The 18,881-nt window shown below is 40.4% G+C and overlaps 1 protein-coding gene across 1 annotated transcript in view; it reads left to right on the forward strand.

Annotated features, from left to right (window-relative positions):
* The window catches only part of LOC143038529 (protein-L-histidine N-pros-methyltransferase-like), a 173,557-nt gene that overhangs the window by 142,834 nt on the left and 11,842 nt on the right, over positions 1 to 18,881 (forward strand). The window lies entirely within an intron of this gene.

Consider the following 18,881-nt stretch of genomic DNA (forward strand, 5'->3'; position numbering starts at 1 on the left):
GTTCATATTTCTTGTCTATGTATGTATTGTAACAATGTTAAGCAGTAACGCCCGTCCACTATATGTAATCTTGCCTACGTGCGGAGAGAGGTGCGCACTCTTGTAGAACAAACAGACAAGCGAAATCCTGAATAGTTCGGAGGGCACAGATTTGACAGTTACTAAATAAGTAGATTGTTCAAGCGAGTCGAGGGTCTTAAAACTACCCATGTTGACGTGTGTTAACTTACCCTCCTCCCCCTCTTTCGCTCACCCGGAAGTATCCCGCTTCCGGTCCAATGGTATATAAGCGGTGGAAATCGCTCACTCCTCGTCATTTTCTCACATATTGATCTCTTGATAAAAACTAGAAAGTTTAGATTCATGAGACGATTGGTGTGAAGTGATCACCCTTTTTGCCTACATTACGTGTCTGATATACATTGCATTACTTTATACTTATATTTGTACTTATTACTTATTTTGATGCATGTTCCTGATCTCTTTGTACTTAGTACCATATTGTATACGTATCTTGTGTTTCTTATTTGAACGATAATTTCCATATTCTTATAATCGTGTAACGGTCCCATTGACCCTACTGCCCATTCTCTTTTGTGTTGATTGCCTGTAAATATTTTCCATATTAATAATTTCGTTTACTAGTTTTATCGCTAGTTTAATATTCCTTTCCTGGAATCTTCTTTGTTACCTTTACTTCTAGTCTTACGAATTATCTAGGCCCTGACCAGATAGTTCAGTCCTACAGTAGCTTCTAGAAGTGAGCTGGTTCTTAAGCACTTATCCGTTATACGTAACGTCTCTTCACATACCAGCTCGCCCGTAACAATATATATATATATATATATATATATATAGATATACATATACATATACATATATAAATATATATATATATATACATATTTATACACACACATATGGAAATAAACTCATCTGCTGGGATTCGAACCGTCGCCTGACCGGCTTGCGTCTTACAAGACGAAGACCGTACCATCACGCCATCCTGACCCTTCAAAACGAAACGACTTAGTTCACGGCTCAGTCGTTCCGCCGAGGGCACCCGGGTGTAACGTATGATGGGTGCCCTCGGCGGAACGACTGGGCCGTGACACGTTCCATCCGGGTGCCCTCAGCGGAACGACTGAGCCGTGATCTAAGTCGTTTCGTTTTGAAGAGTCAGGATGGCGTGATGGTACGGTCTTCGTCTTGTAAGACGCAAGCCGCTCAGGCGAGGGTTCGAATCCCAGCAGATGAGTTTATTTCCAAATGTCAATTGAAATATACACATATATATGTGTGTATACATAAATATATATATATATACATATATACATTTATATATGTATATATATATATATATATATATATATATATGCATTTCTTATTAAATAACACAGCAAACTGGGCGTTAGTTATCATCTTATTGAGACTTTCTACTCTTCTAATAACTTTTCTCTCTAAAGGAGGGAGAAGGTATACAATATTTCCAAACGAATCCATGATTGGGTAGGAAAACTAACATTTTACGACGTTTCGCCTATGCATTAGGCATCTTCTGGTAATTTATTCAGAAATAAATACATACATATATATTAAAAAGATAGGTACATTAGGAGAGATCTAGGACTGTGACAGTTCATCCTTTCCAGCCCGCTACTCGTGACCCATACAACTCTAGGGTCCCGCACATATTTTGTTGTATGCTAATAAGTGGCATATAGTTTCTTATCATCACTGCCTCCATGCATTTTAGTTTTGTGATATTACCATTCCTGGCGATTATCATTGTGTTCTTGTTTAGGTGTTCTCTTGATATGTTGCTCTTGTGGGATTTCGTTTGTGTGATTTTATTGCCCCGTTCTGCATGTGGTACGTGAGTCTTTGTGAAAGTGTTTGTGTTGTGTACCCGATATACTCGTCTGTACAAAGCTCACCGTCTTTGTTAAAATTACAAGTATATTTATACACAACATTGCACTGTTTTAATTTATCCTTTTGTGCTGCCAAATTATTCTTCATGATTAGAGATGATGTTCTGGGGTTCCTGTAATAAATTATCAAATTAAGCTTATCTTCTTCTTTTGTAGGTTTACAATTCTTTTTTATTATTTCTTTCAGGACCTTTTCATCTTTTTTATAAGCTGAAGACATTGTGTTCTGGTAGTAAAGGTTAATGTTTTTGAATTTACTACTTTCATCTAAAGCGGTGGTGTTGACTAAATCCATTTTAGTTTTAATTTCTTTGTCAATGTCTTTCAACGTGAAGCCATTATTAGTTAAGATTTTTTTTATCCTGTTTAATTCTTGAAGAAGAGACCAACTTGAACAAATTTTGAAGGCCCTTGCAACGTAAGCCCGTACCACACTTTTCTTATACTTAGAGGGGCATTCACTCATCCCGTTTAGACACCTTCCTGAGTCACTAGGTTTTCTTGAAACATCAGTGGTGAAAATGCCATCTGATCCATCTACCCACACGTCTAAAAAAGGAATTTTGTTTTCTACACTCTTTTCAATAGTGAATCGTAGGCATGAGTTCTCTTCCAATGCCCTCTTGAGGTTTTCAAGCTGTTCGTCTCCGTCTACGTCAACAAAGATGTCGTCTACGTATCTTAAATACATTTTTGGTGAAGGGCTGATGGAACTTAGGACGGAGTTTTCAATATGACACATGTAAGCTTGGGTAAATAGTACTCCCAATGGACTGCCCATTGCGACACCATTAACCTGGAAATAAATTTTACCTGAAGGGCATCTAAAGAGTGCTTCTTTTGTGCAGGCACGTAGCATGTCCTCAAGGACGGGGCGTGGTACCTTAGGTGGTGGCAAAGTGTCATGGTGGAAGTACTATTTGCCCAAGCTTACATGTGTCATATTGAAAACTCCGTCCTAAGTTCCATCAGCCCTTCACCAAAAATGTATTTAAGATACGTAGACGACATCTTTGTTGACGTAGACGGAGACGAATAGCTCTGTGTGTGTGTGTGTGTGTGTGTGTGTGTGTGTGTGTGTGTGTGTGTGTGTGTGTGTGTGTGTGTGTGTGTGTGTGTGTGTGTGTGTGTGTGTGTGTGTGTGTGTATTCACTTGGTCTTTGGATCACGTGTTGGACTCGTGATCGACAGCTATTTCCCTCCTGGAAGAGAGCTCAGAGCTCGTAGGTCCGATCTATGTGTGTGTGTGTGTGTGTGTGTGTGTGTGTGTGTGTGTGTGTGTGTGTGTGTGTGTGTGTGTGTGTGTGCTAAAGACTGATTGAACATTTTTAGAAGCTCTGCCATGGGATTCGAACCCTGACCCGTGAGTCCATAATCACGAGGTCAAGACGCTAGCAACCGAGCTTTTGAACCATCACACGTAGCTCGATTGCTAGCGTCTTGACCTATATATATATATATATATATATATATATATATATCTATATATACTGTATATATATATATATATATATATAGGTGTGTGTGTGTGTGTGTGTGTGTGTGTGTGTGTGTGTGTGTGTGTGTGTGTGTGTGTGTGTGTGTGTGTGTGTGTGTGTGTGTGTGTGTGAACCGATAGATGGAATTATTGGGAAGTGTGGAGTGCCAGGTAAAACTCGAAGTTGAGAGTTAATTGGGGAGATGTGTTTAGGAGAGTCGATGATAGCTAACACGGTGTTTAGGAATAAAGTCAAGTATAACTTCACATGGGAGAGGGTGGTAAAGGGAAGGGTTGTTTATAAGGCATTAATGGACTATGTTGTGGTATCCAGGAAAAGAATAGGATGCGTTCTAGATGTCCATGTTCTTAGGGGAGAGATTGGGGGAATATCAGTTAATTTTATGTCGGAAGGAATGTTGAGAGTGGAGGATATGTGAAGAGTAGGAAAAGGGCTGAAGTTTTAGAGGTACCTGCAGCAAATTGTTTAGATTAGAATGAAAAGGAGCAGGAGTACAACGAGAAGCTGAAAGAGGTGTATGAGGTGATGATGGATAGAGTAAAAGTAGGTGTAGAAGAGGAATGAGGGTTTTTCACTGAGGGAGTGACAAGATGTGCAAAGATGCTATGTAAAACAAGGAGGATGGGAGGGAATAAAAGGAAGGGTAGTGAGTGGTGGAATGATGAAATGAAGAAGGTAGTAGAAGAGAAGAGCCGAACATTCAGGGACTGGTTGCAAAGTAGGACGAGAGAATATATAAGAGGTATAAAGAAAAAAGAAGAGAAGCGAAACAAACGATAAAGAAGGCAAAAAAAGAGAGCAGGTGTAAAATTGGGGAGGAGAATGACAGAAAAATGTTAAAGCAATAAAAAGATGTTATGGAAGAAAATCAAAAGAGGAAGAGGAAGTGAGTGAAGTAGAGACGAAAAGGTAAAAGGCGCAGATAGACAGAACTTAACGGAAGAGGGAACGGTAAGAGGAAAATGGGCGGAGTATTTTAGAGAGCTGTTGCATGTGGAAGAAGATAGGAAGTAGTGGGAGGCGCTAAGAAAATGACGGTAATGGGAGAGGAAAACGCAGGAGAAATATGAAAGGATGAGGTGCAAGTAACCCAGAAAAAGATAAGAACAGGTAAGGCACCTAGATTAGATGGTTGCCATGCGGAGTTTCTGATGAAGGGAAATTGTATGAAAGAGTGATTGTGCCGATTGCACTGTATGGTGCATAGACATGGAATTCAAGAAAGGCAGAGAGGAAAAGTTTAAATGTGTTTGAGATTAAATGTCTAAGAAATATGGTAGGCGTTACAAGGTTGGATCCAGTGAGAAGCGAGGTGAGGAGAGCGGGGATGGAAAAAGAAATGGTAGATAGGGTTGATGAAAGCGTATTGGAATGGTTTGAACACATGAAATATATATATACTGAATGGCTAACTACGATGTATATTGTATTACATTGTACCGTACTGCAAGATATAATAGAGAAACCCTAACGGGTCCCAGAGACAAGAAAAGTGTGAAGGAACAAATCATGTCACAAGTAATGACACATTAAGGTAATCACTCAGCAGGTCGATAAATTATAAGCTATGGTAATAGACAAATAAGGAAGACGCAGAACTCAGAATGCCAAAATCAAAAGTTAGAATAAATCTAACTTTAAAGTATCACAAAGATCATATAAACTAATCAGACATAAATTATCAGAGATCATATTATTATAAAGACATTCGTGACAAAGTGTAAAAATTCAGGCAGTAGAAAGAATAGAACATATAGAAATGGGTCAGAGAAAGAGGGTCAGAGAGAGTTAGTGTTGACCTAGGGCTACAGAAACTTGTGAACAAACTTACGTGTAAACTAACTTATATTTCTATGAGTATTATAACGGACACAAATATGTAAAAAAAATATGTTGGAAATATATAGAAAATGAAACAAAATATTTTATTAGCCATGCTATCTTTCCAACATGTAAACGGGTATACTGGCTTACATTAATATTTCAAACTAGTTTTTCTTTTGTTTTTGTTGTTGTTGTATTTATTGTTAATTTTTGTGAGTTTTGAAGAAAAAATATTACGATGAAAAAATTCTCGATTTTTTTTTTTCAAAGCTACGTGCGCGTTTCTGTTTTATTTCGTAACTGCAGGTGAAATTATAAGGTGAAAACATTTCGCCGGATTGATGATGGCGTCTTGCATGTGAAGTAGACTTTCAGGATACCTACCCAGAAGTTTAAAGTTCTGTTTACCTAAAAACTTTATTTATTATCCATTTCAGCTGTATCCATGGTAAAGCTCCGCTTCCCTCCAATCCCACTACTTCGTCTATTCAACCTCCTCCATGACGCCCTGAGCCCACACATACCACCCTGGTCCACCATTACACTCACTGATGCACTAACGTTATAGTGACGAACACGGGTAACGGTAATGACAGAGGTGATTGATGCCACACTCTTCATCTTCTTAGGCGCAATGCGAACTCTTATTTCGAAGAATACTCTAGTCTTCCTTCAGGGTTCTGCCTTTAGCAAACTTAGTTCGAGTATTCACATGGGTCTCAATTCTATACTCTGAAAACATCTGCAACGTCACAATATTTTGAAACTACGAAACCTAAGCCGGAGATGATGTGGGAAGATTCGGACGATGGTAGAATTGGCGCGAAAGTCCCATATGGGGCGGACCTCGCTAATGAATACAATAGAAGCTTTTTAGTCGGAGGCTGCGCGTTCCATCATTTTTATATATTAGTGGCGGCCAGTGAAGCCCAAACAATACGAGACCACCAAGGGATAGGGCAGTGGTGGTGGTGAGGGGGAAGTAGAAGAGGACCGGCAAGGGAGAAAGGGGAGGAAGAGTATGTGGGAGGAAAAGGTAGACGGAGGAGTGCATGGAGTTGTGTTTACGAATATTCCTACTATCCCTTCTGCACCTGTTTTCTTCATACCTATACCTTACCGAAATCATCACTTCTGCTAATCACCAGTACCAACCACTGCTACCGCCTCCTCACTATCCTTTCCTTCTTCTCCCATTAACACCACCTTTACATTTTTTCCTCACACACTCCTCTTTCCCCACAATCTCCATCCATTGTACCAAATTATCTTCCTCCATTTCCTCATCACATTTTCTTTCAACTCGTTTTACATACGGTTTTTCTTTATCTTCTATCGCCACCGTCCCCTTCTCACCCTCCTGCCACCACCCCAGCATCTTTCTCATCACCCCCTGGTTCCACCCTACCTCCCACGGGGCGCCGGGCAGTAGGCTACTGACTACTGACCGCTTCTGAAGGACTGGCCGCTCAAGCCTGGCCACGTCCCGCCCCTCGAAATGCTCTGGGACATCGCCTTGCTACCAAAGTAACCAAACCTGCAAAAGCACCAAGGGAGGATGGGGTGGACAATGGAGGTTCTGTGAGCTGAATAAAGTCGTCTGGCGTTATCCGCAAGACGGCCTTTAAAGTGGACAGTGATTTAGAGAGGCAAGAGGGAAGGAGGGAAAGAAATCGGTCGTAAGGGAGGGCGGTCTTCCTACACCACATATAGGTTTATATTTCAATTTTTTCATCATTTTTATCTGCATTGTTTTGGAAGAGTAAACTCGTATGCCTCTGTGGAGGATTGACTTCGTGATAGGCCATCTTTCTGTCTGTGGAGATGCAGAGGTACTTTCATGACAGGCTACACTTCTGGCAGGGTACATGATTGCATGTTGAGTCTGTATCCAAAGAGGTTTGTCATTTCTCTTTAGACGTAGCCTCATCAGCTTGGCCATACTCACTCTATTCCTCCCTCTCTCTCTCTCTTTCTCTCTCTCTAGTAGAATGATGCATTCCTACATAGAGAGTAAGAGGACCTCGACTTTGTCTCCTTTTTCGTCCTCACATTTCCTCGTGTGATTGCTTTTTATCTAGTTCTTGAATAGATATATTCTAAATGTTTTATTTTTTCATCCCCTTTTTTGCCACTTACCTTTTATCCCCCTTCTCTGTCTCTCTGACTTTTCTTGGATTCGCCCTCCTTCCCTCCTACTTTCCCTCCCTCCCTCCTCCTCTTTTTTTTTTTTTTTTTTTTTTTTTTTCTCCCTCCCTCCTACCGTCTCTCACTCCCTATCCCCACTCCTTGGTGTACCGAATAATTTGGTTATTGTAATTTTCATTTTCCTCTCTGGTGACTCGTTCATTGGTTCGTGCATCCTTCAGTGACCCGCTCGCCTCCCTCGGCTAATTCAAGGGCCTTCCGCCCGCCTACGCCACGTCCGTGTCGCCAGGGGCGGCGGCGCCGTGGAGGAGGCAGTAGACAGCCCAATTGCTCTCCGACGAAGACAGTTTAGATAAAAAAAAAGTTCATCACCTATGAGTCACGCGTCTGCTTAGTTCTTTACATACACACCACACACACACACACACACACACGCTGTGGTTAGAGCTCTGGCCTGCCACTACGGAGGTCCGGGTTCGACCCTCGCCCGGGGCTGAAATAATATCAGTATCGCAGCGCTGAGGGGTGTTACTCCAACTCTCGTGGGCGGGGAGTTGGGTGTGTGTGTGTGTGCAAGGTCATAGCATTACCCATAGATCGGACCTACGAGCTCTGAGCTCTCTTCCAGGAGGGAAATAGCTGTCGATCACGAGTCCAACACGTGATCCAAAGATCAAGTGAATACACAGGCCCCTTCTTTTTTTTTTTTTTTCATCAAATGATCGAATCAAAGAAACTGATCTACATCATAAGTAGAAACCATTCAGCTCCGTATGGGGTATTGACGGCATATATTATGCAGCTTATATTCGGGGAACTTTAGTAACATCACTACAGATCAAATCACTCAAGGTTCTTTTATGATCAGAGACGAATCTCTACTTAAATGAATGCTGATAATTTTCAAATTTTGTCATCCCTCCATTTTGCTAATTTCTTTAAGTATATCCTATACCACATCTATGGTCACCTCTTCGGTGCGATATTGTCCTCAAGAATGGAAACGCTGGTTATTGCTGGCAAAATAGAATAAAGTCAACCATCCCACCTTGGTCATGTAGGGTCGTCCACGCTGCTTGAGTCAAGGGCACTGTAGTGAGGCAGAGTTCTTCCAGAACAGGGACCGACCCGCAGCAGGGGCTGGTTCATCCCCAACCACTTCGCTATACGGCGACCCCTTCGCCCCCTATTCATCCACTCAATATAAAACATGAAGCAGATGAGAACATCCCTCTGGGCCGCGTCTTCCCCTCATCCATTCACAATCTCCTTCCTTTCACTCCTACCTTTTGCACCCTCTCTTCCCTGCTCGACAGACATTCCATTTACATCCATAGCCCCCTTCACCTTATCCATCCACCTTAATATCGGTCTTTCTTTCAAGCTCACTCCATCCACTTCTACTTTCTACATTTAGTCTTTTTTCATTCTTTCCAAATGCCCAAGCCATCTCAGCTTCTTTCCCATCTCCTTATTCTGCCTCACCTCAACATTTCTATGTTATTTTTTGTAACACCTATAACATTTCTGTAATATTTAATCTCAAAACAATTTAGTCTTTTCCTTTCTAATTTTCTCATATTCCAAGTCTCTCCTTTATACAGCATTGTTGGTACAATAACTTCATCATGCAACCCTCTTTTTGTATTCATCCTGAAATACTTATTTCTTATAACACATTTCATTCGCTTTCTTCACTCTATTATTCATCACATCCACTTCACCATTCAACGCCACATGTGATCCCAGATACTTGACTCACCGCCCTCCCTCGCCTTCGACCTACCGCCATTATCATTCCTTGCCCGTCACATTACATCGCTTTTGCCCACATTTACTTATTATTTCATTCTGTTACATGCCCTTCCAGACTCAGGAACTGTTTTAGTTTTATATAAAAGTGGCACATACCGACAAAAATATGTGAGAAAAAACGACATGCGGTGTTTACCAAGGAGAGATTAGATAAGGTACCTGACTGCGATCCGATCTTCCGTGAGGATGAAGAAAGTAGACTATCTAATATCAGCATTAGTAAGGTAGAAGTAGTCAAGCAGATTGAAATACTTAAAGCTACAAAATCCCAAGGTCCAGACGAATTTTTTTCTGAGAGTGCTTAAAGAGTATAAATTTGAAATCTGCGACCAGTTAATAGAAATATTTAATAAGTCGGTAGACACTGGTTTTGTGACTTGTTTGGGGGCAGGCAAACGTTGTTCCTATTTTCAAAAAGGGAGATAAATTGTCTATATGCAACTACAGGCCAATCACTTTGACATCAGTTATAGGTAAAATGCCTGAATTAATAATAGTTAATAGACTCAGAGAACACATCGAGACATAATTTGATTCGTGACACACAGCATGGTTTCTCCAAGGGTAAGTCATGTGTGACTAATCATCTATCCTTTTTCATTAAAGTATATGAGGTAAGTTGAGAATGGAGGATGGATGGAGAAAGGGGAAAGGGACAAAAGGTAGGGAGGTGCTTAGAGTGAATTCTTTAAATGAAAAGGAAAAGGAGAAGGAGTACAAGAAGAAGCTGGAGGAGGAGTGGGAGGGAGTGAAGGATAGAGTAGAGCTAGGTGTGGAGGAGGAATGGGGATGGTTCAAGGAGGGAGTCCCAAAGTGTGCAAAGATGGTGTGTGGAACAAGAAGGATGGGAGGAAATAGAAGGAAGGGTAGTGAATGGTGGGATGAGGAAACAAAGAAGATTGTAGAAGAGAAGAAGCGAGTTTTCACAGATTGGTTACAAAATAGGACGAGGGAATCATATGAGAGGTACAAAGAAAAGAAAAGAGAAGTAAAGCAAAAGGTAAAGGAGGCAAAGAGGAGAGCAGATGTGAAATGGGGTAAGAGTATGACAGAAAATTTTGAAAGTTTTAAAAAGATGTTTTGGAAAGAAATTAAGAGAGGAAGAGGAGGCGAATCAAGTAGAGAAGAAAAGGTAAAAGGTGCAGATGGAGAGATGATAATGGAAGAGAAGGCAGTAAGGGGAAGATGGGCAGAATATTTTAGGGAGTTGCTAAATGTGAAGGAGGATAGGGAGTGAAAGATAGCTGCAGTGGGAAATGCTAAGAAAATGAGAGTGATGAGTGAGGAAAATGGAGGAGAAATAAGGAAGGATGAAGTGAAGTTAAGATGATGAAAGCAGGTAAGGCACCTGGTCTGGATGGAAGCCATGCAGAATGTCTAAAAAAAGGAGTTACAGTGATGGTGGACTGGCTGGTGAGGTTATTTAATGTTTGCTGGAGAGAGGGTAGAGTACCGGAGGACTGGAGGAGTGCCTGTATAGTTCCACTTTACAAGGGAAAAGGGGACAAGTGTGAATGTAGTAGTTTCAGAGGGATTAGTTTGTTAAGTGTAGTTGGGAAGGCTTATGGGAGGATCTTGATTGAGAGGATTAGGAGAGGAACAGAGGGAGTAATTGGTGAGGAACAGTGTGGATTTAGGACGGGTAGAGGTTGTGTAGATCAGATTTTTGTGGTAAGACATATATGTGAGAAAGCAATAGGAACGGGGAAGGATGTTTTTTGGGCTTTTATGGATCTGGAAAAGGCTTATGACAGGCTAGACAGAAAGGCACTGTGGGAAGTTTTGCGGATATACGGGATAGGAGGAAAGCTTTTGGAAGCTGTCAAGAGTTTTTATGAGGATAGTAGAGCTTGTGTCAGGATTGGAAATGGAGAGAGTGAGTGGTTCGAGGTAAAGGTGGGGCTTCGTCAAGGATCCGTTATGTCACCCTGGCTGTTCAACTTATACAAGGATGGGGTAGTGCGAGAGGTAAATGCAAGGGTAGTGGGTCAGGGATTGGAGATGGTTAAAGAAAATGGAGAAAAGTGGGAGGTGCGCCAGCTGTTGTTTGCGGACGACACTGCGCTTGTGGCAGAATCGTAGGAGGGATTGAGGAAGTTGGTGACAGAGTGTGGGAGAGTGTGTGACAGAAGAAAGCTGAAGATAAATGTGGGTAAAAGTAAGGTGATGAGATGTACAAAGGGTGAAAGTGGCAGTAGACTGGAAGTGAGCATTAAGGGAGAGCGACTGGAGGAAGTGGATACTTTTAGATACTTGGGTGCAAATGTGGCAGGAAAAGCTGGAGTGAAGGTGGAAGTAGAATGTAGATTGAGAGAAGCGAGTAAATGCCTTGGTGGATTAAAGAGTGTAATGAGAAATAGACATTTGGGAATGGATGCTAAGAGGAGACTGTATGAAGGAGTGATTGTACCAACAGCACTGTTTGGGGCAGAAACATGTATCATAAGAGAGGAAGAGAGAAGGAGTTTGAATGTGTTCGAGATGAGGTGTCTGAGAAGTATGATGGGGGTTACTAGGCTAGATAGAGTGAGAAATGAGGAGGTGAGGAGGAGAACAGGGGTGGAAAGGGAGTTGGGAGATAGGGTTGATGAAAGAGTATTAGGATGGTTTGGACACATGAAAAGAATGAATGAAGAAGCACTAGTAAAAGAGGTATGGAGGGCAGCTGTGGAGGGAGTGAACATGAAGGGACGTCCTAGAATGAGGTGGATGGATGGGGTGAAGGGGGCTTTGGGAAAGAGGGGAATGTCTGTTGAGGAAGGACGGGAGAGGACAGAAGACGGGTGAATGGAGAATGGTTGTATATGGATGATGTTGTGATGCAAGAGGTGGAATGGGCGGGTGGATGGGGGGTGAGGTAGTATGTGTGAGCAAAATTTGACGCAGCCCGAAGGGATTTCTCCCCGTCTTCTCCTTTTATGCATGGGGGGACGGAGAGGGGGGGTCGCCGATTAAATGAAGCGGCCTTGCTGTGGATGTACTGTGTCTTGCGACACTGCTTCTGACCCAGGGCAGTGGACAAGGTGCAGGGATGACCCGTCATCCAGGAGGTGCTAAGATAAGAGGGAGGGTGGAGGGGAGTGGAGTGTATTCAGACTACCTCCCTTGTAAGGGGAAAAAAGCCTTGGTATATGTATGTATATGTATATAAGACGTCAGATAGCAATGATAGTTATGATGTTATTTACCTTGACTTTAGCAAAGCGTTCGACAAGGTGCCCCACCAGAGACTACTAAATAAAATCAAAGCCCATGGGATAGGAGGGAAAGTGTTAGAATGTATCAGAGATTGGATCAGTGACAGAAAACAGCGGGTCACCATAAATGGTGTACAAGATTACAAAAAGGATTACAAAGGCGGAGCATGCCGGCAGGAGACCTTTTGGTCCATAACTAAGTCGGATGCAAAAAAAATATATATATATATATATATATATATATTCTAAATAGAAATGTAGTAGCACATTTGTAGATAACACACAGGAACCCACAGTCGGAGAAAGAATAAACTTCGAATAAAGAATAATCCTATATTTCGGCTATCAACTGTAGCCCTCTTCAGGAAAGTACATAAGATAGAGAACAGAGGGGACTTATAAACTACAGTAAGAAGAGATGTGGACAGTTGACCTCACTCAGACGCGGGGCTAACTGGGGTGGCGGAGGAGGGAGGGGGTGAGGAGAGGGGAGGATGTAGAGTCCGCACTAGCTTATTTATTGCTGCGCGTGAGATAATGTCAGGTGTCCACTGCCCTTTAGAAATATTAATATTAGGGCATTCCTCAATTAATGCTGATTCGACTATTTTCCTCCTGAAACCACAGTGGGACTTGAACACTAATCTGGCCTTACCCCAGTCGAAAGAATGATTCTTATTTTTAACATGAAGAAATACAGCCGAATTTTCCTGCCCATACCTAATTGACCTTTTATGTTCTGCCAATCTAGTGTTCAAGTCTCTCCCGGTTTGACCCAAGTAAACCAAATCACAATCTTTGCAGGGCAAACAATAAACACCAGGTGACTCAACTTCCTTCGGCTTTTGTTGAACGTTCACAATTTGCTTACGTACGGTGTTAGGATAGTGATAGGCAATAGTGAGACGTTCACGAGGAAACAATTTAGTAGAAGAACTGATGGTATTAATGAATGGAATTTTTAAAATGTCCTTAAAGGAGCGGTGAAAATTTGAGGGGACGGAAGTTTTAAAATGGTTGGCCCTAGCCTTACTGAGGGCTTGGTCCAGAAACCAAGGTGGATAAGCCAACTTCTCAAGTTGACATTTGATCACCTCAAACCGGGAGAGACTTGAACACTACATTGGCAGAACATAAAAGGTCAATTAGGTATGGGCAGGAAAATTCGGCTGTATTTCTTCATGTTAAAAATAAGAATCATTCTTTCGACTGGGGTAAGGCCAGATTAGTGTTCAAGTCCCACTGTGGTTTCAGGAGGAAAATAGTCGAATCAGCATTAATTGAGGAATGCCCTAATATTAATATTTCTAAAGGGCAGTGGACACCTGACATTATCTCACGCGCAGCAATAAATAAGCTAGTGCGGACTCTACATCCTCCCCTCTCCTCACCCCCTCCCTCCTCCGCCACCCCAGTTAGCCCCGCGTCTGAGTGAGGTCAACTGTCCACATCTCTTCTTACTGTAGTTTATAAGTCCCCTCTGTTCTCTATCTTATGTACTTTCCTGAAGAGGGCTACAGTTGATAGCCGAAATATAGGATTATTCTTTATTCGAAGTTTATTCTTTCTCCGACTGTGGGTTCCTGTGTGATATATATATATATATATATATATATATATATATATATATATATATATATATAAATATATATATATAAAGATATATATATATATATATAACAGTGATAAAAAAGATAAAATGAATTAAAATAAATAAAAGAAAATAGAAATTATAATAATATGAAGAATAATAAATAAAATAAATAAATGCTTAGGTAAATAATAATAAAATGACAGATAAATAATGATAAAAGAAAATCAAGCAGATAATAAACAAACAGACAAATAATAACAAACAAATAAACAGACAAATAATAACAAACAAATAAAACAAGTAAAATCCAGGTTGGGGAGTGTTTCTAGTAGGGTCCCTCAGGGCTCGGTTTTGGGTCCCTCATTGTTCATTGTGTACATAAACGACTTGGACAATGCTATTAATAATGTTATTAAGTTTGCGGACGACACTAAAATCAAATTAAATCAAATCAAATCAAATCAGATCAGCCATCCTGAGTCCACTGCTGAAAAAAGGCCTCCTTCATAGTATTCCATGATTCACACGACCGCGCCAACCTCTGCCATGTCACTCCTGCAAACTTCTCAATCTCGTCTCTCCATCTCCTGTCTGGTCTCCCTCTTCCACGCTTCCTATCTCGCGGCGTTCACTCAGTAAAACATTTGCTCCATCGCTTGTCAGTCGTTCGCACTAACTTACCTGCCCAATTCCACTTCCTCTCTTTCACCGCCTCCACAGTATCTTTCTCTCTTCTCTCTCACCCAACTTGTTCTCTTTTGGTCTCTCAGCGTTATTCCCATCATTGATCTCTCCATTCTCCTCTCTGCAGTCCTTAGCTTTGTTTCCATTGCCTTCGTCATTTTTCAAGTCTCATACCTGTAGATTATTGCTGGCAGAATGCATTGATTACAAACTTTACGTTTCAAAATGGTGTATTTCCATTATAACCCACCAGTTTCAAACATTTGCCTAGTATTCTTGTATTAACATCATTTGGCTGCGGTACGTTGATGATTTCCCATGTTTGTGGCTCATTCAAGTTAATGTAATGTAAGTGATTTTCTGTCTAAACTTAACAATTTAGTAAGTTCTATTTAGTTCACGGTGGAGATAGAGAATGAAGGGACTTTGCCTTTCTTTGATTGTAATATCTACCGCCGTGAAAGGGAGTTGAAGTTTGGTGTATATCGCAAACCAACCAATGTTTGTTCACATATACACTATTTTTCCTCACACCCTGATGGCATAGAACGATGTATTTACGGTATTGGTACTAAGCTGCGATGCCCTACATATGTTCTTGATACAACTTACAATTGTGCCAAAAAAAATCACAACTCCAGGTCAAATCAAGTTTTTAATAAGAGAAAAATTAGTTTTACCTTACCAAGAGAACCTGCAAGGCATCCTAGATTGATTGCGTAGTTTTAACATTAATGTAGTTTTTAACAATAAGGACATTGTAAGACAATTCCTCATAAATAATTCCGTCAGTAGTGATAAAGGGTGTGTGTTCAAAATACCTTGTAAATCGTGTAATCAATTTTATGTTGGTCAGACTGCTAAATCACTCAAAACACGAATTAATCAACACAAGAAGTAAATTAAAGAGGGAAGGAAACCAATCTAGCGGTGTATTCATCCATATGAACAATTTTAGTCACCACATATAACAATAACATCACAGAAAGAAATTTAATGAATGCAGTTTGAGTAAATTTGGTAAGGGAATAAATGTTAACCTCCACCAAGTTTTGTACAGACTATATATTTATGTTTGCCAAGAAATAAACGAATATATAATATACCAGTTCTGAGCAACTGTCCCATGCATATTGGTTACCAGGACGGCAGTAATGCCACGTGTATTTCTTCCACTACCTCTCCGAATTCCTTCTTCACCATATCTCATTCAGTCACATCTACTATATGTTCTTTTTTCCTTTTATAATTCCTTCTATGTATTAGCACTGAAGATGTAATTGTACGAAAGCGCTCTGCTTCAATAGTCTATTTTTTCCTAGTTACTCCCGCATTTGTGAATACACTTTCTGTTTTTATTGTATGTGCGTGTGCGTGCGTGTGTGTGTGTGTGTGTATTCACTTGGTCTTTGGATCACGTGTTGGACTCGTGATCGACAGCTATTTCCCTCCTGGAGGAGAGCTCAGAGCTCGTAGGTCCGATCTATGGGTAATGCTATGACCTTGCACACACACACACACCCAACTCCCCGCCCACGAGAGTCAGAGTAACGACCCGAAGCGCAGCGGTACCGAAATAATTTCGGCCCTGGGCTGGATTCGAACCATGAGCTGCGGGCCACTATAGTGGCAGCTCAGTGCTCTACCAACTACGCCACCGAGTCGTGTGTGTGTGTGTGTGTGTGTGTGTGTGTGTGTTTGTGTGTGTATTTACTTAGTTGTATTTATCTAGTTGTATTTTACGGGAAGGGGAGCTATGCTCGTGGTGTCCCGTCTTCATATCTCGTTTTATCTAGACTGTTTTTTAAATTCGTGTATTGTTTTTGCACACACCACTTTCTCATCTAACTTGTTCCAAACGTCTATTACTCTGTGGGGAAAGCTGTTCTTTTTTAGGTCTCTTCTATAACTGTCTTTCTTGATTTTCTTTCCGTGTCCTCTTGTATTTCTACTATCCCATTTTATTAGATCTTCTCTATCAATAGTTTCTATGCCTTTCATGATTCTATAAATAGTTATCAAGTCTCCTCTCTCTCTTCTTTGCTCTAATGTCTGTTGCTCAAGTTTTGCTAGTCTCTTTTCATATGATAGTTCTGAGAATGCTGGTGCCAATTTCGTAATTGCCCTTTGTATTCTTTCAAGTTTTGTTTTACATTTTTTGTACTTGGGGACCACGTCGTCGCTGCATACTCCAATCTTGATCTTATCAAAGGAACTAGTATTTTCTTCACCCTTTCTTCGTCCAGGTATGTAAATGCCACTTTGATTGTTCTTATTAAATTATAAGTTTCTTCAAAATTTTTGTTTATATGTTTCTCAGGGGACATATTCATAATAAGGACTCCCAGGTCCTTCTCATATTCTACTTTTTTAATTTCTTCTTCTTCCAATTTATATGATCCCACTATTCTTTTTTTGCTTCTTCCAAATTCCATTATACTACACTTCTTAATGTTGAATTCCATCTCCCACTTCCTACTCCATTTCCATATCTTTTTTAGATCACTCTGTAGCGACTCATAATCTTCTTCAGTGTTCACTTTTTTCAACAATGTTGCATCATCGGCAAAGATGCTTATATAACTTTCAATTCCTTTATCCATATCATTAATATATATAGCAAGCATTTTTGGGGCCAGAACTGTTCCTTGTGGAACTCCACTTATCACTTCATCCCAATTAGAGTGTTTGTCTCTTATCACCACTCTCATTTTTCTTTCATGCAAGAAGTCTTCCATCCACTTCAGCAGTTTGCCCTGTATTCCTCCTGCAGTTTCTAATTTCTTAAGCAACTTCTTATGTGGCACCTTATCAAAAGCTTTTTTCAGGTCTAGAAATGCACAATCAGCCCATCCATCTCTTTCTTGTATTACATCTATTAGCCTTGAATAGAAACACATTAAGTTTGTGACGCATGATCGTCCTTGTCTAAATCCAAATTGCCTTGGATTTAGTACTTTTTTTTTTCTTTCTTTTTTCCAAATGCCTTACCCATCTACTTTTGATCATTCTTTCACAAATTTTAGCTATCGCACTTGTAAGAGAGACCGGTCTATAGTTAGTAGGGTCTTCCTTGTTTCCCCCTTTATATATTGGTGCTATATTTGCTCTTTTCCAATCTACTGGAACTTTTCCTTCTTTCAATAAACTGTTTATTAGACTATATATTTTGTCTGTTAGTTCATTCCTGCATTCTCTCAAAATCCAGTTTGCCATTTCATCTGGACCATGCGATTTTCTGACATCGAGATTACTCAAATATGTCATTATTTCATTCCTTGATACTTCTATCTCTTTCATAGGGGGGGACTTTCTCCTCCCACTCGATATCTCTAGGTTGTATGTTCTCCCTCGTAAACACCGATTTTAAAATATTTGTTCATAATTACTGCCATTTCTATTTCCTCTGTGTATTCAACTCCTCCTTGTCGTAGTTTCTCTAATTCTTGTTTGTTTTTCAGTTTGTTGTTTACAAATCTGTAAAATAGATTTGGTTGATCTTTACACTTTTCTATGACATCTTTTTCGCATTTTCTCTTTTCTTCTCTGCACACTTGTACATATTCATTTCTATAACTAATATATATTTTCCATTTTTCAGGTCTTTTGTCTTTTTTCAATTTTATCCAAGCTTTATCCCTTTTGTCTTTTAACTCCCTACATCTTTTGTTGTACCAACATTTCACATATTCTTTTTCTTGCTTTTGTCTTGGAACATACTTTTCCACTCCTTTATAAATTTTTGTCAATATATATATATTTCAACTACAAATCACTTTTAATTCCATCGCAATTGAGACTGAAAGTCGCTCGATGGAGGCATCCGTTGGAAATTGAAACATGGACGAGCCGAGGATTCGAACCCAGCTAACCCGTAACAAAGTTACAGTGACGTAAACCAATACGCTATCAAGGGAGATATAAGTTGAGTACGACGTTCTTATATTTGTATGCTCGAATTACATACACCTACACAAAATATCGCGTTCAACCCACCTCCGCCATAAGGTGTATTGGCTAGTATGTGCGCGTGGGAAAGTTTTCCCATGAGCGCATACTAGCCAATGCACTATCATGGTGGATTGAACGCGATATTTCGTGTAGGTGTATGTAATTCGAGCATACAAATATATATATACAGACGCTCCTATACTTACGTTCGTTCGTTTTACGTTTTTTTCGATTT

The sequence above is a fragment of the Oratosquilla oratoria genome, chromosome 24 (genome assembly GCF_046742065.1).
Source record: "Oratosquilla oratoria isolate Oo_2021 chromosome 24, ASM4674206v1, whole genome shotgun sequence".
Classification (NCBI taxonomy): Eukaryota; Metazoa; Arthropoda; class Malacostraca; order Stomatopoda; family Squillidae; genus Oratosquilla; species Oratosquilla oratoria.